This window comes from Misgurnus anguillicaudatus, chromosome 17 (genome assembly GCF_027580225.2).
Source record: "Misgurnus anguillicaudatus chromosome 17, ASM2758022v2, whole genome shotgun sequence".
In the NCBI taxonomy this organism is placed as follows: Eukaryota; Metazoa; Chordata; class Actinopteri; order Cypriniformes; family Cobitidae; genus Misgurnus; species Misgurnus anguillicaudatus.
Window position 1 is genome coordinate 1,085,189 of NC_073353.2, and position 25,130 is coordinate 1,110,318.

Genomic DNA, 25,130 nt, shown 5'->3' on the forward strand with positions numbered 1-25,130 from the left:
AGTGTGGCGGAGGATCTTCATTAAACAAATAATTCAGAACCTCTTAAGTGCATATCATGTAAGACTGTTAGCACAAAACTGTCACGTTTAATCATGCTATTATGGTTAGTCAAAGTTTAAGCTGTAAACTTTCATCTAGAAGGCTATTACTTTTGGAGTACGTCCATCTATCAAATGCACAACCCTACTGATACCGCTCCTCAGTTTTTGGAGGGTCTTAATTTACATCGTAAACGGGGAATTTTATAATCATCTGTGTGTCATGGCAAAGCAGGCAAGACAAGGCAACGGATCCAAATGCAATGGTTTATTTCTTAAAAACCCAAAAGTGCACAAAGCAGAACCAGAATGAAGACCAGAATACAGGACTAAAAAGTGATGACAGCAAACTATACTCGACAAAGGACAGCTGAAACACAAAGGAGAGCCGTTTGTAATTTCTTTATCTCCTGTTTGTTACAAATAAAGTATTTTTAGAGTACAAATCTTATCTTACATACTTGTAACTTATTTTTTGATGATATTGGATAGCCATACATTTAAAGCAATTACAAGCCTGCTTTTTACTTCCATGACTAAAAGAAAACGGGTTTTAAAGGTTTTAATAAAAAAATAACAATTTCAATATAAGGGATAAACAACACAATTATTTAACATTAATCTTTAACTGGGGATCTTCTTCCTGCGCTTAGTTTTTCAGTTTACAAAGTCCGTCATCTAAATAGGGATTAGACATAGCGCCAGCGCAACTTGCTTTTAAAGGGAATGAGAGCTGTGACTCTCATTGGTTTACTGCACGTTACACCCAAAATACTCCCATTACAATAGGACCTACCCTTTTCGACCATGCGCTCGGCGCAAAAACGATTTTTCCCGTCGTTAAATTAGCAAAAGTGGATTCGGACACGCCCATTTAGACGTTGCGCTGTGCGCTTTAGACAATGCGCTTAGATCGTTAAAATAGGGCCCAAGGACTGTATTTATTCATGTGGGTAAACAAGATATCAAGACACACCTGGGAAACAATCTAGAACAAGGGCCAACAAACTACAAGAACTACAGACATGGATGACATTACATCAATTGTCTCTCTTCATCAGAAGCCGCACTCCTAATTTCACTGTGTGCAGGAAAACACTATGACATTCAATTCAATAATGGCAAGCAATAATCAAGGTATGTTTTAAGCAAATTACTGGTGGTGGTGGCGTATTCAACCATGCTATATCATGGCCTTTGCACCATTTATATCATTTCTCACCAGTGATGGGAGTAACGCGTTACAAAGTAATGAGTTTGTTACTCGCGTTACTCTATTTTGTAAAAAATAGACAAGACATATCTGACGTCGCAGGACCGTAGTTGGCGGCGCAATGATTCATTACACTTCATCATAGCTGACAGTGCATATAGAATGAACATGAAAAATCTAAACGGGACAACTCACCTTTGTTTAAAATTGTGCGCAAGTCATAATCCATCCGGTCTCATGTTTGTAAATTATCTTCACCAAGCAATCGCAGTATGACATCAACTTGCATTTGTAGTCCACAAAGGTAATAAATCTAAGATATGTTCATACATTCTTAGATGTTTACATCGGCTTCATGGAAGAGAACGATCCGCGATTGTTGTTTCCACTAAAATATTCACACTGCGCTGCACACCAGTGTTAAAACTCCATAGTATGTGTGAGCTCGCTTTTAGTTTTAGTTTCAGTCTCTCCATATCCGAACAAACAATCCACTCGCTCTGTCGATCTGACAAAACAATCCACTCGCTCTGTGTCCGTCCGACAAAACAATCCACGTAGCCTACTCCGTTTTCTGATTAAATATCTTCATTTAATCCTGTGTATCATTTAAATCCAACAGAAAACAAACAATATATGACCAAAGAGCGCAGTCCATGGGGCAAGCTTCACAAGCTGTGTTCCAATTCAAGGGCTGCACCCTACTAAGCATGCAATAAAAGTTGAGCACTCTGCCTTTCAAGGCGCTCAGAAGTTCGCAAAGAGAACTGAAATGAGACGGTCAACCTTCGGAGGACCCATAATTTGCCTCATCTGCTGCATGCGCATCGCGCCTGTCAGCAGGACACAGGGGAGACGTTTCTAACTTATTAAAATAAATATGAAGTCAGAAAAATTATAATTTATTTTAGAAAATATGACATGTTGACACAATTGTCTCCACATTTTTAAAGAGACACTACACAATTTTAACACATTATATATTTTTGTAAACATGTGTCACAGGTCGGAGCGGACCCGAGATAGCTAAAGGGTCACGCCCCTTCCTAGTTTCCACCTCGAGGAGGTTTCCAAGACCACCCCAATGACCAGACAGACAAGTATACTATAGTTAAAAATACAACTTTATTAAATAATTAAAAGCAAGGGGGAAAGGGGAGGGACAGTTTAAAACAAGCTACTGCTTCTCACCTCCAGGGCTCTCTCAACTGTGGAGCGGGGGCCGGGACTCCTTTCCAGGGTCTTTCTGCAATCCATGGCGCCCTCCGCTTCTTCCTGGAGGCAGAACAGGGAAAACACAATTAATGGCTTGGTCCAGGACTTGGTCGCTACTTGCCTAAGCCCAGCCCGGCCGTTCAGCCCTCGGTATTTTCTGTACGGGCCTAGCCCAAAATAGCTCCTCCCAGCACTCCGAGAGAACATTCATACCTTTGAGGGCTCGATGGCGGCCGAGACAGTGATCTTGTACAATAATGACCCCCTTCTGTGGCACTTGTACTCCGTAGAGCTCGAAATCCGTGAGCCCTCCGTTACTTCTTCTCTCCTTCCCGGCCCTAGGCGCAGCTCTCCTACCAGTGTTTTAGTCAGTTCGGCCATCTGGTCTCGCACGTCCTTTAGGAGTTCCATCTTCAATGCTTGTTTCCAGTCCATGACCTCTGGGGCCGTCGCCGCCGGGCCACTCACTGCTGCACATACGGGGGCTTCCTTCATCTCGGCTTGGTCACCTTCTAGGGCCATTGCTTCCTTCTTCAGATCGTCGAACGTGAGCTCAGGGTCTCTTCGGAACTGCACCCTTAGGTTCTGACGTACAGGGCCCTCTCTTAGCCCTAGCAAGAACTGATCTCTCAACAGGGTCTCTTCGTCTCCCAACCCATGATCTCGACGTTTCTGCAGGCGAGCATACTGCTTGCGGAGTTTCAGGGCGAAGGCTCGGATGGACTGGTGGGGGCCCTGTTTACAGTTGAAAAACTGAGCCCGTAGGACGGCTACAGGGGTGGTATCACCATACTGGTCGGTGAGGAATTGGAATATGAACTGGGCGGTGGCTTCAACGGCTTCAGGGGCGGCTTGTACTTTACGCCGGGCCTCTCCTTCTAAGGAATTCAACACAAACTGTTGTTGCTGGGTGGCACTCAGCCCCTGGAGGCCGGCCAGGTACTCGATCTGGGCCCTCCACTCAGACAGGCGAACCTCGGACTCGGTTCCGCCATACTTCTGCACCCAGGGGTTCCCCAGGAATACAGGCATTGGCACGGGGTTGGGCCTCAGGCCTCTCGGGCACAACACGGGGTGGGGCTTCGGGCAACGCGTCGCCGGCCATTGGAGGGCCTTGGTCGCTCAACTCGAGGTGGAACCCTGCCGACTACGCCAAATCTGTCACAGGTCGGAGCGGACCCGAGATAGCTAAACAGGGTCACGCCCCTTCCTAACTTCCACCTCGAGGAGGTTCCCAAGGCCACCCCAATGACCAGACAGACAAGTATACTATAGTTAAAAATACAACTTTATTAAATAATTAAAAGCAACGGGGAAAGGGGAGGGACAGTTTAAAACAAGCTACTGCTTCTCGCTTCCAGGGCCCTCTCAACTGTGGACCAGGGGCCGGGACTCCTTTCCAGGGTCTTTCTGCAATCTGTGGCGCCCTCCGCTTCTTCCTGGAGGCAAAACAGGGAAAACACAATTAATGGCTTGGTCCAGGACTTGGTCGCTACTTGCCTAACACCCTCGCCTCTTTCTCTCTCCCTCTCTTAGGTCCTCTCTGCTGGGACTGCACTGGGTGCTTGGGGGGGTCTTCCACGTTCCACAGAGGGGAGTTAGTGACCAAAGGTAAGTGTTCTCCAAGACTGGAACCTGTCGTCGGCTCTTCCGAGTGCTACTGTAAACATAGGTAGGTTACACACCACAGGGGTAAGTTACTCACAAGACTGGGGCTTTTCATCCGCTTCAGGGCGTTCACTGGAGCAAAGGTAAGTGATTCACTGAGACTGTTCGTTCCTCTGCGAGGTGTCGCTATAAGCAAAGGTAGGTTACACACCACAAAGGTAAGTTACTCACAAGACTTGGGCTTTTCGTTCACTGCGGGGCATTCACTGGAGCAAAGGTAAGTGTTCCACACTGTTGAGACAGTTCGTTCCTCTGCGAGGTGTCGCTATAAGCAAAGGTAGGTCACACACCACAAAGGTAAGTTACTCACAAGACTTGGGCTTTCCGTTCACTTCGGGGCATTCACTGGAGCAAAGGTAAGTGATTCGCACTATTGAGACTGTTCGTTCCTCTTCGAGGTATCACTGTAAGCAAAGGTAGGTTACACACCACAAAGGTAAGTTACTCACAAGACTTGGGCTCACCCAACGCTCCTCCAGGCAGTGGGCTTTCACAGCGACGGATGTACACCATATACCTTCACCCGTCCGCTTAGGCTTCTTAGGTGTCGTGGGGACTGATGGGCCAGGCGACGCGGAGCCGAACGCTTCCCGAGCTCCCCCTCCTTTTTGATGACAGGGGTCTTGAGCTGGGGCGAACTCTCGACGAGGCTCCGCGCACACAGGTTCGTTTAGGCAGATCTATCCACAACAATGACCCTTGGTCCGTACGGTGCACTTTAATCGCTACTCCCTCTGATATACAGCTGAGCCTCACCACTGCCTGCTTGCACACAGGGGATCAAAGTTTTAGTTGCCTCCTCTCGTGTGGTTCAGGCCTCAACGTGCTGTTGACTACTCACGATCTGCACTGGACCAGGGCGGCTTCGGTTACTATAAGCACAGCATACACAGCAAGCTTTAGTGTAAACACACAATGAAAGTCACAACTCACCCACAGCACTCTGCACACACTTCACGTGAATTAAGGACTTGGCCGGCTAGACTCAGACCCCTCGTGAGGCTGGTTGGGCGTTGTTTTCGCCACAGAGAGAAAATGTTGGCACGTAAATATAATCAGCAAACCCCTGTATGCTCCTAGTCACCTTTACGGCTCGCCCACGTTTCCCTCCGCAGTGGGGCCGGTATCCTTCAACACACTCACAATACACAACAGGTAACTCTTCTGGATATTTCGTAATTACACATTGACTGTTACTCACGCTTAGTTGTCAACACGTCCATGCACCGATGCATACAATGACCTTGTGTTCAGCCCACTCACAAGTGGACTCGCGCAATATTCTCTTTGCCCAGTCACCTCCAACCTCTTATCTTCTGTTAGCACACCACCGCTTCCGTTATCTTCCCCAAGGGATCGGTGTAAGCCAACACAACAGGTCTGCACAGCAGCAACAAACCACACACAAAGCACACCATCTGATGTCTTCAAAGGTCTTTTTGTACTCTGCCTTCCCTCTTTGTTGGCCTATCAGCAATCGCTGTATTAATCGCCTTCACCTGAACGTAATCTGGCCTGATTTTGCGTTCGGGGAAACCCCGGAAATTCCGGTGTTCGGAGTCAGTCGTCCGGGCAGAACCATCGTCAGGCGGAACCCATCTTCCTCACTTTTGGTTCCGCCCTCACAAATCGTCACCTGGTGACATCACACTGTAAAAAACATATTGTGAAATTCACAGTAATTAACTGGCAGCAATTGACAAGTAACTTACTTTAGAAAAAACACAGTAAGTTACTTGTCAATGGCTGCCAGTTTAACTACTGTGGTTTTTTTCTATAGTTAGTTACTTGTCAATGGCTGCCAGTTAAATACTGTGATTTTTTTCGTACAGTAAGTTACTTGTCAATGGCTGCCATTTAACTACTGTGATTTTTCTGTACAGTAAGTTACCTGTCAATGGCTGCCAGTTAACTACTGTGATTTTTCCATACTGTAAGTTACTTGTCAATGGCTGCCAGTTAACTACTGTGATTTTTCCATACTGTAAGTTACTTGTCAATGGCTGCCAGTTAACTACTGTGATTTTTCTGTACAGTAAGTTACCTGTCAATGGCTGCCAGTTAACTACTGTGATTTTTAACTACATTTGATTGGTTAGTTATTTTCTGTAAACATTCATCAATGTTAAAATAAAGTTGTAATGGTCAGTCTTAAAGGTTGAGTTACAATTAATTAAAAAACTCAAGACTGTTAAAAGAAGGGAATACAAAAAAAAACAAATCTAAAAGTCCAAGCGTGTTAAATGTCCAAATGTGCAAAGTTTCCACCGTGTATATACAATCCAAGAAAGTGATATCCAAAGTCCATAAAATGTAACTGGACAGGTAAGCCCAAATACACAAACTCCACACACCAGCAACCGCTTGTTTTAGCTATAGCGTCAGCTAACCATGTGCTCCTGCTCCTTCCTTTTATACAAAGTTCCTCACATGACAGGCAGACCAGGCAAAATAAAAGACATACACACATAAAATAGCAAAAGGATCAAGTGGAATAAAATGGCTAAGAAAACATGTAAAACTTATTAAAACTAAAATATACATAAGTCAGAATATAATGAGTGGTAAAACATGTATCTTGTGTGATGGTGTCACAACTTTAATGATCTAATTTAAATAGGCTAAATTACAAAACAGTACAATAAGTTTTCTGATTTGAGGGAAAATGCTACTGTTTCACAGATATGTACTAAATTAAAAAAAAAGGTTTACAGTCAAATACATTCAATAAATGCATGCTAACATTTGTAAAATAACATTTTAATTTGGATGAAAAAGTATAAATTCCCAAGAAATGCATCTTAAAACATCTTAAACTTTTGTTACAAAATAACTAAATATAATTTTGTAGATATACAGGACAATCTGTAAATAAAACAAAATAATTAACTATCAATCAAAAGTACACTGTAAGTTTCCTCCAATTCTTATTAAACACAATATTACTGTGACGTATAATAACTGAAATGCAAAACAAATTTACGTCTACAATACTTTCACTCCAAAATGAATAGTTCTAGTGCACAACACAACCATTGATTCTAAAAATGATTCTAAATTCAGAATCCTAATTTTACAGTGTATAAGTAACATTAAAAATTATGCCCAAAAAGGTCAGTGAAACCATACCACAACAGACAATGTTAAGAGATTGAAAAGCTATTTTCATTTAAATTGCTAGTAATCTACTGGATCCTACAGTATGAATAAAAACATTTACAAGATTTACTAAAAGTTAGAATTTATAGTTTAATTCTATTCAACATGCTTAGACACATTAATTGGTTAATTTACATTAAACGTGCCTGTATTGACATTTAAGTATGAAATAATATCAGCTTTGAGTGGACCCATTATCAGATGTTTAAGTAAATCACCAAAACATGACTCCAACACAACACTATTAAAACCGTACTTGTGTGTGGCACTTAAACAGACATACTGGGTGCATCCCAATTCAGGGGCTGTGGCCTTCTGAAGGCAAATGACATCACCGGGCCATGACGAAGGCTGTCACAATTCTAAGGCTCCTTCATATAAAAGCCTCTTACTGTGGCCTTTTTCCCCCTGAAACCGAGGATCCATAGATGTATCCTTCACAGCCTATCCAAAAATTCAATGCGCACCCATGAAGTCTGGGTATTTTGAAATAAACATTCAAAACTGTAGTTAAATAAAAGTGTATATTTTGCTAATTAAAGGTCATTGTGCCTGTTTTACTATTATAAATTATGTTTTAGTGATGTAAATTAATATTATTGCTGCAATGTTGTGTGTTGCATTTTGCTTTTGTATATTTCTAAGGCTGGTGAATTTTACATACTGTTGGATAGTTTAATCTGCATCAATGTGTTTAATCTGCCACAATATTTATTTTTTAAGTCTGATAGGTCTCAGCTGTTGTATCCCGGTGACAAGCGTAGTGGGCGGGAACAGCAAGTGATGCCCCCGTAGGCTAGACCGTCTCATTTCAGTTCGCTTCGTGGCGTTTCGAGGCTGCTGCCTTCAAATATCGAGCCTTGCCTTCAAAGTCTGCGACCTTAAAAGGATCCAGACCCTGAATTGGGATGCACCCTCAGTTTGTTCAAACTAAACCAGTGCTCACACAGCAGTCATTGGCCAGTTTACTGAATGACAGTCATATTAACCAATCATACTCAAAGCAACATGACGAGTCAGCCAATACAATTTGGTAACACTTTATTTTGAGAGTCCACTTTAGACATTTTCTAATTATAAGTAACTTTGCAACTACTTATCAGCTATCAATCTTTACAGTATTAGTAGACTGTCTGCTTAATATCTATTCATACTTTATTGTGATGATCCCTCAACAGACATTCAACTGACTAGTATCTTTGCAGGTGCATTTCAACTTATTCCACTAACCCTAACCTCTTCCCTAACCCTAACACTTACAGTCTACTAATACTCTAAGGACAGTTAGTTGAGATATAGTTGCAAATTAGTGAAAGTTGGTTGACATGTAGTTGAAAAGTTATTTATAGTTAGTAGAATTTCTAAAGTGGACTATCAAAATAAAGTGTAACCTACAATTTATTTCAGTGTGGTACAGTAACATATCGAATGGAATGTTGTCAATAATAGTGAACTTTCTCCTTTAAAGATATAGAAAATAAATCTAATTTGTCATTACTAGCATAATACTTAAAATAATACAAAATCAAATATACTTTAAAATGTTTTCCCAACAAAGAGTATTGAAGAAATTATTTTAATTAAATTTTAATTAAATTATTTTTTTATGTATCCTGAATAAGATTAGACATCAGCATGTTGCTAACAAAAATTGTTGTTGACTGGACTTAAATACATTTATGAGTTTGCAGAATGTAAAATGTGCTGTAACACATCATGAAGTTTGATTTCTCAGAGTTTTTCAAAATAAAAGTCAGTCGGGTTTAAATGTCAGGAGTCCTGTCGGGATGAAAGTAACACTTGTTACTCTTCTCCCATTGCCAATACTCTTGCATTATGTTGAAAATGTATATATTTTTTTATTTGATTTGATTTAATTTTATTGAGTTCAAACTGTTAAAACATGTTTTAATTTCAACAATTCAAGTTTGTACTGTCAGGTTGCTTTAGAAACATTTGATGAAACCGAAATTTACCCGAAAATACAAGATCATAGTCATGTTTATTTACTAAAAACTTGTGTTACACAAAAATCTATCTTGTTCTTTTGCGTTACTTTTGAGCCACCTGTGTGTTACTTTTGTCCCTGCTGACAGAGTCTAAAGCCCGGAATTCACTGCAGGATTTTTGTCCTCTTATAAGTCAACAACAGTGCCCTAGTTTTAGGTAAGATTAAGCTTACTATGGTTGCAAAGCAGTTGCTTATAAAATTATTAAGCCTGTTTGGAGAGAGATGTTTTATGTGACAAAATGTCAGTCATCGTGTGATAACGAAAATATAACGCAACTTACATGTTCTGAGCAGATGTTGTCAGTGAACAGGCTGTAAACTGTTGGCTAAGTTACATACACTCGTGAAAAACTGATGCTGATTATCTGGGAAACATTCTCTAACAGCAGTCAAGTTGTCATTGTTTGTGTCAAAGTTGTGCATTTGTTGTAACATTAAAACAGGAGATCAGACTTAGGCTACTCTGTGCTGCTTAAAGTGATGCTCGGAGCTCCATTCCTCGATGGGTGTGCGAGGCTATGCTTTTTTATTGGTTGTTGCGTTAAATCTTTCACAGATACAACAGTGCTATTTTCTGATTGGCTATTGTGAAGCTTCTTTCTTTTTTTTTTTTTGATTGGCTGATAGAACTCCAGGGGCTTGATAGAGAGAGCGGTGCGGCCAGATACATTTTGAGCGCTGAAGCATATTAAATATATGATAAATAGTTTTTAGTGTGGCCGGAGTGCACGATTAAAGACTGAAAGCACGGCTATTATCAGACCGGCCCTTGCGGCCCTTAAACACTACCGGCCCACCGGGAAAAGTCCCGACTCTCCCGATTGCCACTCCGCCACTGAACTCGGGTACGAGAGACATGTAGACTGTACGATGATGACACAGAAGCTTCGGCGGCTGCGTCACACGTTGCGCAACGTCACCAGCATGCGCTCGTGGTAAACAAATACTGGCGCGCAGTTCGTAGCAGCAAACACACTGTGCGGTGATCATGCCGAATTTCTGACACTGCCAGAAAACTATCATAGGCTATCTTTGGACGCAAGACCGGGAAAACGGCCGTCTTTGAACCTCTCTCACTGTAAGACATACGACCACCGATGGAGAGCCACGATCACAGCCACGCTTTAGGCAACAATGCACTACTTATGTTGAAATTATACTGAAGTCGTTTTGTTTCCAAATTTCACCTGGAATTCATAATCCACACTTGTGAGTTACTGATCACAGCAAAAATATATCTGTCTAAAAGATTATCTTTTAAAATTAGGTTTTTCTGAAAAATGTAACTTTCACCCCTGCTCACCCCTCCTGTGAGTCTCTACAGTACATTGCTGGTTACTGTGAATCTCTGCAGGATATTTTATTCATTGTGACTTTCTACAGCACATACCTTTTTACTGTGATTTTTACAGTTTTAATACACTACTGTAATTTCACACTGAATGCACTGTCATCCACTGTGAACTTTATTACAGTTATTTGCTGTGCATGAACACAGTTAATTACTGTAGATTTCACATGCATTTTTTACAGTGTATAATAACCTTGCTACATACACCGCGGGTCCCCTACATGGAAGTCGGCATCATGTTTCTACAGTAGCCCTAAACGGACAAACTACTCAACCGAGCGGGTTTAGTCCTGTGGCGGCTAATATATTGAAATTTGAAATTGAGGGATGAGCTGTTGTTTGCTATTTACAATCTTACCACTAGATGCCGCATTATATGTACTATTGATGGGAAGTCCGACTCTTTTTTGTGAATCAGTTCTTTCGGATAGTTCGTTTCAAAGAACTGGTTAAAAAAAAACAGATTCACCAGTTCTTTAACGTACTTTACGTAATGACGTCATTCGCATCTAATTCTATCATCCAGGAGGGTAAAATACATTAAAAAAATGTTTAAGTAAAGTCGTGTATGGTTGACATATTATTATTTAGTTGTCCAACTAAAGCACTTTCAAAAACGTGTAACAGAAATCATGATCAAGCTCATAACAACTTAAAATATAATCCACACGCACGCACGCACGCACACACACACACACACACACACACACACACAACTAACAAATACAAATACATTTTAGCAGTGGTGTAGTGGTGTCTGGAGAAGTGGGTATACTCTTAATTTATGCCCCCAGTAGAAGTGGGTATACTCTTAATTTATGCCCCCAGTAGAAGTGGCCATCAAATAAAGAGGTGGGTACTCCGTATACCTGCGTATACCCTTCACTACACCACTGCGTGCATTTTAGTCAAAACGGTGTTTAATATAATTAGCTGTACCATGCATATTTCCCGTAAGTTTTATGGTAACTTACTTTATGTCTGTCAATCATCTTAGTTCATGTAGGCTATAGTATTAGCACAGCAACTCACTGATGTCCGTACTGTTTGGCTCACGCATGCTCGGTATCCACAGTTCTTTGATTAGTTCTTCGGATGCGTCCAATAGAAACTGTTCTCAAATCAGTGAACTGGTGACTCCATAAATGCAACAACCTGTTCCTGACTTGAGAATCGCTGTATCGTGCTTTTCAGTAACACATGCGCAGTATTAACGGCTCATCAAGTCAGACGCGTCCGATAGAAACCGTTCTTGATTCAGGTGTTCAGTTTATCGGTGACTCTGGAATACCAGTATGTTTGCTGCGCATGCTCAGTATCAACAAAGTTCACCAGGTCTCGGTTCAGTCAATAATATTGTTGGGGATAGCTTCTACGAGTTAAGATACGGATTACTCTATCTTAATTAGAATCGGAATGACTGTCAAGCACATCTGAAAGTGAGTAACTTGTGGATCATTGCTGTCTTGAGACACAAACTTTTTAAACGATTCAGTCCGATTAGGTGTACTGATTCAAGTTGTTCACTGAAAAGAACCGGTTCAAAAGAACGATTCGTTCACGAACTGGACATCACTAATATGTACACAAACCACATTTAAATAGTATTATGAATAAAAAGGTCCCAATTAAAAAATACAACAGACAATTATTGTCAGTTAGGATCACTAATGTACTTTTTTTGTGAAAATTTGTAATTATACAATGAATTCTATATTTAATACCGTTACTGTGTTCAACAGAAATAAACCTGAATGAGTACATTAAGTGATAAGGTGTTGTTGTGAAACCTGCTAAAATGGTTGTAGGCTACATAGGAAAAAAAATGTAAATGAAAGAAAAAGCTTAGAAAAATGAAACCCCAATAGAGACTTGTACATCTAATATCTGAATATGAAAATAAAGTCCAGTTAATAAGCATGATTTCCATCAGTCTTGTATTGTTAAGAGGACAGAGAGGTTGCGTCTCTCTAAAGGAGGAAATCAATAAGTGTTAAAAGGGAATATGTCTTCAGTGCTGACATCCTTTGACATGCTGTTCCTATCTTTTGTCCTCTGTGACATCATCTTTGTGAGACAGACAGCAGGAGAGCAGGCAGGTCTCAATCGAGACGAGAGAAAACTGTCACTTCACGTCAGCAGCAGTTACAATGCACACAACCCAAACACACAGTTAAAAATTCCTGCAGGAATTTGGCCTCCGAGAGCAGCCGGCTGATATTGCGCTCAAATTGGCAGGCGGAGCGTGTGAACCACGAGGCGAGCCTGAACAGGGTAACCTATCTCTCTTGGCCTCCTGGGAGCCACTTGGCCAGCTTTCATCCAGATAATTATAATAAATTTGACATTTCATAGATAATATTGATTTCTTTATTTTAGCATTTCACCGTAGGTGACAGTCCAGCGTCAGGAATGAAATTTCTATTGATCTTTCCGGCATTAATCCCTCATGTGTATGTGATCATTTTTATAAGACCTTTTACTGCGTATAAATCAATATTTCATATCTGCGGCCGAACCAGAGGAGATGTCATATTTGTAAACTGCGGCTTGACACCAACAATTTTCCTTCTTGTTCAGCTGCAACTGTGCAAGACCAGTCAATTTGAGAGGTTGCAGATCAGGGAGAGATATTACGACGGGGAGAGTGCAGATAAATTCCTTTCACTTATCTGAACGGACATAATTATTTCCCATTTAATGATGAAATACTGAATCAGGGAGAATGTCAGTGGGTGGTAACTGATAAATAATTAAAATGAATGCTTGAACTGTTCTGATTGATCAGCTCTCTCTTGTACTGAGGAATATTGACCACGGCGCTAATTTGACTGATAATTTCCTCTATTTTGTTCTGAGTAAATATTACTGTATTTTTCATTCTCAAGACCTCAGAAAAAAGGCAATGCTAATTATTCTTCCAATGAACTTGCTGAATTCTGACCACCTTAATTTACGAATACAATTAAAAACAAAATGAAATAATAAAATGTCCTAACAGTTTGGTGTCATTTTCATCAAAACAGGTGTGGTGTGCTTTCAGGTATGAATTTTGCTTTAATTAGGATGAATTCAATTAACGTTAAACACAAAGTAAAACTAGACAATTTGAGCAGCTGAAACTTCATATGGTTGTCAACTAAATTAACTGACCTACAGTATATATGCAATGACACCTCCTTCAACATCCATTTCAAACCTTACTCTTGTAAGATATTTCACTGTGAATCCAGGAAAAATGCAAAAGTGTTTGGATGAAAATGCGATCACCTGAGCTCAGCAGACACATGACCTTTTTCTGCTTTTCCCAGAACATGTCCCTCTCCTCACAGCCGTGGCTCCCCAAGAACTCACAGCAAAGGCCAGTCCATTAAGAGCATATGCTAATCTCACCATCTTTGCCTAATTGACTCTATTTTACCAAGTAAACAAGACTTCTGTCTACTGCGGATCTGTTTCTGCCAGTGAGGAAATCTCAGCAGCACTTTTCACTGTAATTTCTCCTCAGAGAAGCTCTGTTATTGTTGGGCCATTATTGCAAATTATACGTTTTTTCCATCTGAGACAGGAAGTGCTATTCTCCCATTTTTTTAAAAGGCCATGCGTCTCTTTTTGTCTCTCTCTCTCTCTTTCTTTTTCGCTCTTTCTCTTGCATTTCCCACATTTTGTGTCACATCATGAGGTGTTGGAGCATGCATGTTAAAACAGATTGACAGATGCTGCAAACGTGTGACACACCACAACAGTCAGTTGTCTTGATGCCCCAGAAAAGAGATGTGCTATACACTAGCAAGCTCACTACCCAGACCCCGTCTTAAGACATCACCTTTCACATTTTGATAAAATTTTAAGATAGCTTCACATGTATCTTCAATGGAAAACACAGCACCAGAATGATTTGTGCTAAGAACCTTAAAATGCAATGAATTTGTGTCGTGCGTATAAAAATGTAAAAACCATCGGCAGCACTTTATTTTACAGTACGTGTACTTACCTTGTACATATATGGTAAATAAGTTGTACTTACAGACAAATGTGTGGTACTTACTTTTAGGTATCTACATGGTAATTAATTGGTATCATTACTGTACTTACCAGTGGTATATACTTGGTAGTTATTATGTAACTCTAGATAAGTACTGAGTAATAACATATACATACTTATAGTGTAGGTATACTGTAACTAACGATAAACATTACTGTACTTACAATTAAATGTACAATATAAGTATTTAGTATTTACAGGCAAGTTATGGTAAATGACAGGTATTTATAGTGTACATATATGATAACTAATATCAAACACTACTGTACACATTATAAGTGTGTGGTACCTGTAGGCCAGTGTAAGTTATACTTATACCATATGTATATGATAACTAAGAACAAACCTTACTGATGTGCCAAACTAAGCATTAAATAACCGTATGCATTAACTACTGGGTACATTCACTAGTACGTCCATGGTAACAGCATGGAAACAGGACTGTAAAATAAAGTGTTGCTTTTTACACAGTTATTACATAGGACCTACCACCTTAGATATAGCATCATATACATGTTACTGTGAGGCAAACCCAACCATTGACTATCATACGCATTAACTACTGGGTACATTCACTAGTACACACTTTTTGTGTATATACAATTTGTAAGTACAGAAGTGTTTGATATTCTCTTATCATATATCTACACTATAAATACCTGTCATTTACCCTATCTTCCCTGTATTAAATACTTAAATTGTACATTTATTTGTAAGTACAATAATGTTTCTCGTTAGTTACACTATACCTACACTGTAAGTATGTATCTGTTATTACCCAGTACTTGTTGCATAATAACTATCAAGTATGTACCACTGGTAAGTACAGTAATGATACCATTTAATTACCATGTAGATACCTAAAAGTTAGTACCACACATGTGTCATAACTTATTTACCATATATTTACAAGGTAAGTACACGTACTGTAAAATAAAGTTCTACTGAAACATCACTAGATTAATGTTCAATTTTAATGATCATTACTATATATGCATGAATAAAATTCAGAAAATGTAATCTTCAGAATTTAATTCTTACCCACCAAACTATCAAGATTGGCATCCATATTGGCAGATATCAGTCTGAATAATCGGCCATCGGTATCGGGGGTTATGTGCACTAATGGCTGTAAACATGGTAGCTCTCAATGTAAGCTTTTCAAATCAGTCAATTTTGTAATAGGATATTGCCTCAACAGGGGGCCACCTTGATGTATAAAGTAAAGATTGAGGTAGCACACTAGAGTTTGGAACAGAGCTAATCTCTATCTCTCTTTCCCTTTCGGGGATCCATTTCTCTTTCTCAACCGATGAATGTACGTTTCAATTTCTCTTTTCTATCAGAAATCCATCTTTCTTGTCACTGTGTAATATTCCCTCATTCGGGTTAATGCTGATGTATCTGCTGTCAGCAGACTTTTGGATCTCCTGTTTCTTATATTGAAGAAAAGCAGAACCACCCGTCAAATTGTTCCCTTTTAACGCTGCTTTGCAATCAACCAGTTGCTTCTGAAAGTGCTTAGAACTAATGTGTGTGTGTGTGTGTGTGTGTGTGTGTGTGTGTGTGTGTGTGTGTGTGTGTGTGTGTGTGTGTGGGGAAGACATCAAAGAGAGAGACCGTAACAATGTTGTTTGTCTGTTTGACTTCTGTCCATTCCCACTCTTTCCACACACAGATTACAAGAAAATACACAGAAAATGCATCCCTAAATCTGTCCAGGATGGCTTGATTTTGGCTCATTCACACAGCCAATGATATTCTGGACTCTGTGGGTGCATTCACACACATACTATGAAGATCCCATAAATTCCTGTACTCTGTAGTATTTTTCCTTAGCGTCTAAAGTTTGCTTTCAGTGATTTCTCATTCAGGAAACAATACATTTTAGTTTAGCATAAGATCACAATGGAGAATGGTGAATGATCTCAGCTTCAGAGCAAATAGTGGGGAGCTCCCAGATCCATTCCAGTTTGCAGACATTTCTCGTCGTGAATGTTAATCTGCATTTAAACTCCCGTGTAAAAGAGCTGAACAATAACTTCTTGTCGCGATGACATCACTTTGGCACACCCTTTAACTCATTGTTTTTGCCTTTTGTTCACACAGGGCACATTCCGTAAAATGTTACTGCAATGAAAATAGGCCCCCTTTCCAGGAGTGATCCTAAAAAAGAACTAAGGGACGTGTTTGCATTCACACATATGGTGTGTCTCAATCAGCTCCCTTGTTCAGTAGTCAGGGCACTGATCAGGGAGTCGGACATTTTAAGGGCTGTCTCAATCGCAAAATCATTGATGGTCCCTATGTTCCCTTGTCGGAAATCACGTGACCTTTTCTAAAGCTCGCCAAACGAAAAATCACGTGATCCAACTCAATAAACTTTATGAAACGTGACAGAACTTTTATAAAGACAATTGTTTGTTTTAGTTTTAAATATAAACACATTGCTACACGGGACCACAATCTACTCAATATTTAAAATAATACTATATATTTAAAATTGTAAAAAATATATATTTAAAATGTAATTATATTCCTGCAATTGTATGCACGGATATAGTGACAGCGTTTTTCACAATGTACTGTTTAAAATTAAGTCGGAGAGATGCTGGTTTTGCCGGTTGTTGATGAGTAACAGCTGTGAATGATCACAACGTGCTTAAAGGGACACTTCACCCATTTGCATTAAGCTTTGTATAGTTAGAACCCCAGTCATGTTTTTGAATGGTCGTGCATCATTTCCTCTGTTGCCGCTGAGACAGGAAAAATACAGATTTTAGTGTTGCACTTCCTTCTTTCAATGATGTAAAAATCATCATTTTGCATCATTGAAAGCAGGAAGTCCAATATCTTTGTTGAGGGGGGTGAGACTACCCCCTTTTCTCTGTCAAATAGGCACCAAATTTTAATGTATGTTACATTTCGACTACAAATATGACACACTTTCAATAAATGATTAATGTTTCTACAGGTGAAATGCTCCTTTAAGCAGCCACGTGACAGAAAAATAAGTGAACAGTGTCCCAAATATCAAGTGAGCTAGGGTCCTTACCAGTGCCCGAACCTGTGTAAATGATATACTGATTCACGACCCCGGGAGCTAGGGAACGAATTGAGACACAGGGATTATCTCTCTCTCTGTCTCAGAGGTCTAACATACCAATACACATATCTTGTGTGCATGTTTTTTAAACTGTTTTATTGGAATCAACTCTTTATTTGTAACACTGTGTTAATAATAAACTTCAAGGGTTAACATTTTAAAGTACGTTTCATGGGACAGAGATGAATTGGTGACTTGCTGATTGGTTGGATTATATGACAATGCTCCTTCCGAACTTAAATAAACTTCATTACAAGCACAAGTTATTATTTCATTACATTGCCAAAACAGTTGAAACAATACTTAATATAAATTTAAAGGATTACAAATTATGTAAAACAGAAAAAAATGGTGGGATGGCAATAGGAATTCCATAGTGAATTTCCTGAAAAGACAACTGCAAAGAAAACCATATTTTAATTATTTACATGGAAAATACAATTCTACAATGAAAAAATATTTCTAAAACATATATTCCTCTATTGCATTAGTAAAGTAAAAAGGTATTGGTTTCGAACCCAGGGAAAACATATACTGATAAAAAAAATGTATAGCTTGTAATGCACTGTACATAAGTCACGTGGGATAAAACAAATCTGCCAAATATGTACAAATTATAAGATTTGATCCGAGTTAAAGGCACATTATGTTCCGAGCAATATACTCTTGTCAGAATCTTTTTTTATTTGTGTCTTTTTCATATCTTTTAAGTTTAGGAAAAACATTTAAGTAAATATTTAAATGGAACATTATTTGAGATCTAACTTAAGACTCAAAGGAGGAACTTCCGAAAAATAACACTTTCCTCATTTTGTCCTCAACATAATTTTTTTTAATCTTTTTTTATGTAAGCTGCAAGAAGTGACCAGACAATAAAACCGTCCAAACAAGCAAATCTTTTGATTGTACCTGTAGAATTTATCTCTTGAGTTGGGAGGGAATGATCACACAGTGTTTTGAATTCATCTCAATTTGTTAAGAGACTTTGACCTTTCATAATTCGATTTCAGTTGATATAAAATATTCCCATTTCCCTCACAATAGGACACATGACAGATATAACAGAGGGAATAAGACATTGTCAATGCTGGAAATATTTAATCGTGCAGAATTAACAGCTGATGTGCTTTTCTTTTATTAGATTAAAGGACTCCTTTGCTATTCTATGATTTATTTAGAGATTCTGCAACACAGCCAGTGGTATTGACTTTTTTACCTCCAGCAAACCAAATAAACAATATGTATATGTATGTATTTTGAGGAGAAAATTAAATCAAATGCACATATTACATTGAAGGCTGGAAAGGAAAACTGTAATTGAATTTGCCAGTGAGGAATTTAGTTACAGAGTTAAAGACCTCAGAAGATAAAACCACTGCACTATAAGAGTAAAAAATGATGGCTGCTTACAGGCTGAACCGATCTACAGAGGTCACATTTGTGTGATGGGCTTTATATTGATGCATCAGACATCAAGTTACAATATCAACTGTCTCACATATAAATTAATATATTGTTGCTGTCGAGTGGAAACCTTGCAGGTCCAAAACCACTACTTTTCAGGAAATGGATAAGACATTGTATTTTTGTAATAATTGTAAATGTTTTCTTGTTGAATTTTATATTGTAGATTTATATACACCACCACATGTGAAAAAGCTAAATATTTTGTTCAGATGGGTATGTAACTGTCAATGATATAAAGTTTATTTTACTCTAAGGCATGATAATGACCTCAAATATAAAATTATTTCATAGTTTAGTAGATAAACAATAATTTTATTTTAATTGGTTGGGTATTTTGAATTTCTAACACTAAGAGGGTTTTGGTATTTCACTTTTCTTGTCACTTATCGCAGAAATCTGTAAATTCATTCAAATATCATGAGTCAAAATTACTGGTTATAGTTATTGTCATTAGATCTTAAGCTGACTTAACCCAACAAATTTTATAGGGAAAGAAACATTTATGGATAACTGGATAATGGATTCTGGTAACACTTTACAATAAGGTTGTATTTGTGAACATTAGTTAATGATAACTAACTATGTACTAACAATGAACAATACTTCTACAGCATTTATTAATCTTACTTTAGGTTACTTTCAGCATTTACTAAATCAAAAGTTGTAATTGTTAACATTAGTTATTACACAATGAACTAACGCGGACAATTGTATTGGCATTAACATTAACAAAGATTAATAAATGTTTAAAAACTATAATGCTCATTTTTACTTCATGTTAGGTAATGTATTTTACTAATGTTAACAAATACATTCTTATTGTAAAGTGTTACCGATGTCACATTGGTTTTTATTGCCAATAATGATATCAATTATGTCCAGGTGGAAACTATTACAACTGCACAATATTCACAACAACACACATACAACAACACCACACAACGACAGGTTTTAGAGAGACTACAAAGCTCACAAAATCCATGAGCACTTTATTCTAGCACAGCATGGATTTTCTAGGCATCCATATTAAGGGATGATGGGACACTTCAGAGAGATTCTCAAGAGCAGGCTCAGACCATACCCTTATCACACATTTGGAGCTGTACGCTTTACAGATGCTTCAGTCAATTGAACCAATTTAATGCTTTAGATATTAGTAGAGAGAGAGAGAGAGAGAGAGAAAGAGAGTCGGCAGGAAATGGGACATCTTTTGGTTACAATTCAAAGAGTGCTAAATCGAATTTAGAGGATCAGACCAGGAGAGATATATAGGATATTTGGAGACCAAAGGGTAAAAGGTAAAAGAGAGAAAGCTAGGCCCACGATGAAAGAGATTGAACATACTGTATTGCAAGAAAAGCTGTTTCAGATTTTGTGACGACAGTGGGTGACTAAATGTGTCTTTACACTGTACTGTGTATTGGGGACTGATGCACACCCTTAAAACATTTTTTTCCTGGGCTTCATGAATTCTAGTGGAAGTCCTGACTGTTAAGCTAATAATGCTAAGGTTGTTGGTTTGATTCCCAAGAAAGACATAATTGTGAATACATGATAAACTAAAAGTAAAGTAATGCAAGTAATATTCATTTTGGCTTAGAATAAATAATATTAGAATAAAACTATAAAAAACATCTTTTAGGTTCTGCACTGATTGTGTGATGAAATATCCTCTCAAGTATAGTAAATGCTAGGATCAGCCCAGAGGCGATTCTAGGGTTAGAGCTTTAGGGGTGCTGAGCACCCAATGAGCTCCGCTGCCACCACCCACTCTTTTTTCCTACAGAAACCAATAATATATCTATTGTAAAATAACTATAATTTTAACATTGGTTCAACTAACTCCAAAATCCAGATTTTTTTTTAGACCTTTCAGGCATGAAAACGGGTCAGGGGTGAAAAAGATGAGAAGAATATTACCCCTCTAGGGTCTGGGAGCATGCTCTCCCTTAGAATTTTTTTAAAATTACACATTTTAAAGCATCAATCTGATGAGTTTTGAGATGCATTTTTTGCCAACCTTTTTATTTCTAATTAATGGCGAGCTAGCACTTTTTGAAATTAATGCCATATTAAAGTCTCTGGACAAAAGGTGGGCTACAGCAGCAGTGTGGGTATGGTTTTATGTGAATATACAGTGTATCGTTTTAAAGGAGCGGTGAATCAAAAACTCAATTTTAACTTGATAATTTGTTATATAAGAGGTCATCATACTTAAATGAACATCCTGCAAGTTTCAGAACTGAAAACGTCCGTGCTACTGAAATATAACCGTCTTTGGCACCAAGCCAGCTAAAAACTCCAGTGAAAAATTCGGAAATCTATGACGTCAAAGTAGAATTGAAACACCTCCCCATAACCAAAAGGACAAGTCTACTTTTGTAGCCCCGCCCACAGCTTCGCGTGACACGTGTGTCTCAGTAAGTAAACATGTCTTTAAAAATGGACAAATTTAACCAAAATGACTTTTTAAATACATTTTTTTCTGAGAGACTTTTATTTTGACGCGGTGATCTGTTATGATACCATGGAAACGCATTTTCACAACCGCGTGGGAACAACCATGGGAACAACACAGAAGCTAAATACTTCAATTCGGAGGCTTGGAACTTAACATTAGCAATATGCTTGGATAAAGTTTGCTTTTGAAGAAGTTCCAGCTCGTGTGGGGAGCGTTTGTTAACGTTGTGGACATGGATTCATTTGTAAAGAAGTCGATGCTGGATTTGCAGAGAGACTCAGTCAGAAGCACCACTTATATTGGATCTGACAACAATGACACAGCAGTATAATTCACAGTAAGACATTTTACTTTATTTAAGTTACTGCATTTCACTATTGCTTTGTTAAAAGAGATTGCTTGATATGTCCTGTTGTAACATCCGTGTCTAAATACGTTTGTTGACTGTTTTAATTTACTTAAAACATTAAACGATTAATAAAGGTACAACACTTAACAATACGACTGTAATTTAAAGGTAGAAATATACAAAGTTAGTTATAAGGAAGGATTTATCAACCGCAGTTTAGATTCTGATGCCCGTTTACTGTGTTGTATACGGTAATTTAGGCAAGTGGCGTTTGAAAGGTCAAACACTCAACAAAGCTTATTTTTTATCATATAACTGTGGTATTTAACATTACGTGAATGTAAAAGCAACCTCACAAGCACAATAGAAATATACAAAGTTATTGAAAAGGATTTATTAGACGCAGTTTAGATTCGGATGCACGCTTACTGTGTTTTATACGGTAATTTAGTCACGTCGAGTTTTGTTTCTACTTTAATATACGTATTGTCATTTATGTGTATCATCTTTAGCACCCAGAATCTTTTGTGTCTCAAACATATTTGTGTTCGGCTGCTATTTTTATCACATTAATGTTTTTAAAACATTTCCCTACATGTAATGACGGGGAATGAAGCTGTCCAATCATAGCAGTGGGTGTTTACGTTTAGGTCTTCAATGCGGCCCGCCCCTTCAAACGAACCATTTCTCAAGACAGCCACTAATCCATGTTACAAAATAGCGTATTACTTATTGCTTTTGATGTTTTTGAATGTAAAAACAACGCGAAATGCATAAGTAGACATCAATCAACGTCATAAAGCAATAAAATCGACCAATTCACGGCCCCTTTAAGCTTTTGTCAAAATGACAAGCTTTTCTTTTAACAGTCTTTTAATTGAACCATTATCTTTACTATATGTCTAAAAGAAAACACTTGTGACTCCTGCACTAAGGGTTAACAACGGTGTCCCCTTCATATTAATCTACATGTGACAAACTAAAAAAAAAATGTATTGTCCAGTTTGATAGTCAGACAGTTAGTGATTTCACATATAACTTACCTGTATACACAGTGATATGTAGTTTGTTTTCACTCTGTTCCAAACGCCATGTTTTCATGACGACTGACCAGAAAAGACGCACGTGACGTCATGTTTACATGACTCCCGATTGTTAAAATAAGTCTCAAATTAACGATAAATCATACAATAAACTTTAACAACAGAGACACACGTATGCAACTACTGCATGCGTCTTGCGGAAGAACATTGTAACCGGCGCTACTTCTCTCCGTTTAAGTCTATGGACAAGTCACACAGGTACTGTGCTACTCCGCAGCGCGCGGGTACCCGCCGGACTTAAATAATCCGAAAATAAACACTTATTATACACCATGGTGATTCAGTATAAGACAAAAACACGGCTTTGAAAGATTGATTCGTGATGTACTCGCTCATTATAAACATAACGTAAACATTTTGTAAGATTTGAACAAAAAAGCTGCATCACAAGCTGATTCTCACTCTGCGTGTGTTTAGCGCTGAATGACGGACGGGCTAAGCGATGCAGGTACAGAGAAGTAGAAGAGGGTGACACCATTTGCTAAGCGGGGAGGTTTTCATTTTCTACATTAACATATACATTTTAAACCACAAACTAAGGAGTATGTTTTGGACATTATTTAACCTTGTCAATAACGAATGAACATTTAAGAATAAATACATTTCTTGATCCAAGTTTTAGGGGTGCTGAGCTTCTTTTTAGGGGTGCTGAAGCACCCCTAAAAAGGGGCTAGCCTCGCCCATGGATCAGCCAATGGTCTTTACTAGAAAAACTGTGATTTTTTTTAAAGAAATGAAACAATGGTCAAAGTCCTTACCATAACAACAAATAAATGTGTAAAGTTTTGCTATGAATATATTAAACATCCCTACAAAGCAAAGCTCAGGAACTTGATTAACTAATTAGTTACTTGAGTAAGTGTAGTGGTTTTGTTATGTGTTCTGGTTGTATTCTGTGTATTTTAGTATTTTGGACTTTTATTTTGATACCCTGCTCTGTTCTGGCTTTTATTTTGATATACATCCTGCCATGTTTCACTTCACACTTCCTGTTTGTTTTGTATATAAGTCACTTCCTGTACACCAGTTGCGGGCTGATTATTACATCGCCACATCTAGTCTGTATCTGCCTGTTATCTGAATCTGTTTATCTGTTAACCTGTTACCTGTTCCTGTGTTTTGACCTGCGCCTGTATTTGGATTTTGATTGTTATTCTGCCTGCCCTGAACCCTAGCCTGTATTTGGATTTATGCTCTGGATTTGCCCTACTGGATTTGTTTGCTGGCCCTTATTGGGATTTTACTAATAAACACCTTTAGCACATGGATTCTCCTCTTCATCGCTTTCTTTAAAGCACAACCCGTTACAGAATAATCAGCCATATACCGGAATCCATCAAAGGATTGTAATCTCCCACCAGCACCATGAAACCTGTTTTTGCCCTGTTAGCACTCCGTCAGAACCACCGGCCCATTGAGGAATATGTAAGTGACTTTTTGGACTTGAGTTACCAGGTACATTTTGATGATGTTACTCTTAAGAACTTGTTCTACAATGCTTTGGATGAATGGCCGCGCTTGTGTATGCCCCATGATATGTCTGCCTGGTCCCTGGAGAGTTATATTGACTTTGCATTGCTGTTGTGTGGTTCACCATTCACTGTGGGTGTGGTGGATAATGAACCAGGGAATATTCACCACACACCTAGCCATGTTCTGCCTAAACCTGTTTATGTTCTGCCTGATTCTAAAATGGCCGCCACCATGCCTGCTCCCAAAATGGCCGCCACCATGCCTGCTCCCAAAATGGCCGCCACCATGCCTGCTCCCAAAATGGCCGCCACCATGCCTGCTCCCAAAATGGCCGCCACCATGCCTGCTCCCAAAATGGCCGCCACCATACTTGCTCCCAAAATGGCCGCCATCCTGCCTGTCCCTAAAATGGCCGCCACCCTGCCTGTTCCCAAAATGGCCGCCATCCTCCCTGTTTCTGCACCTGCACC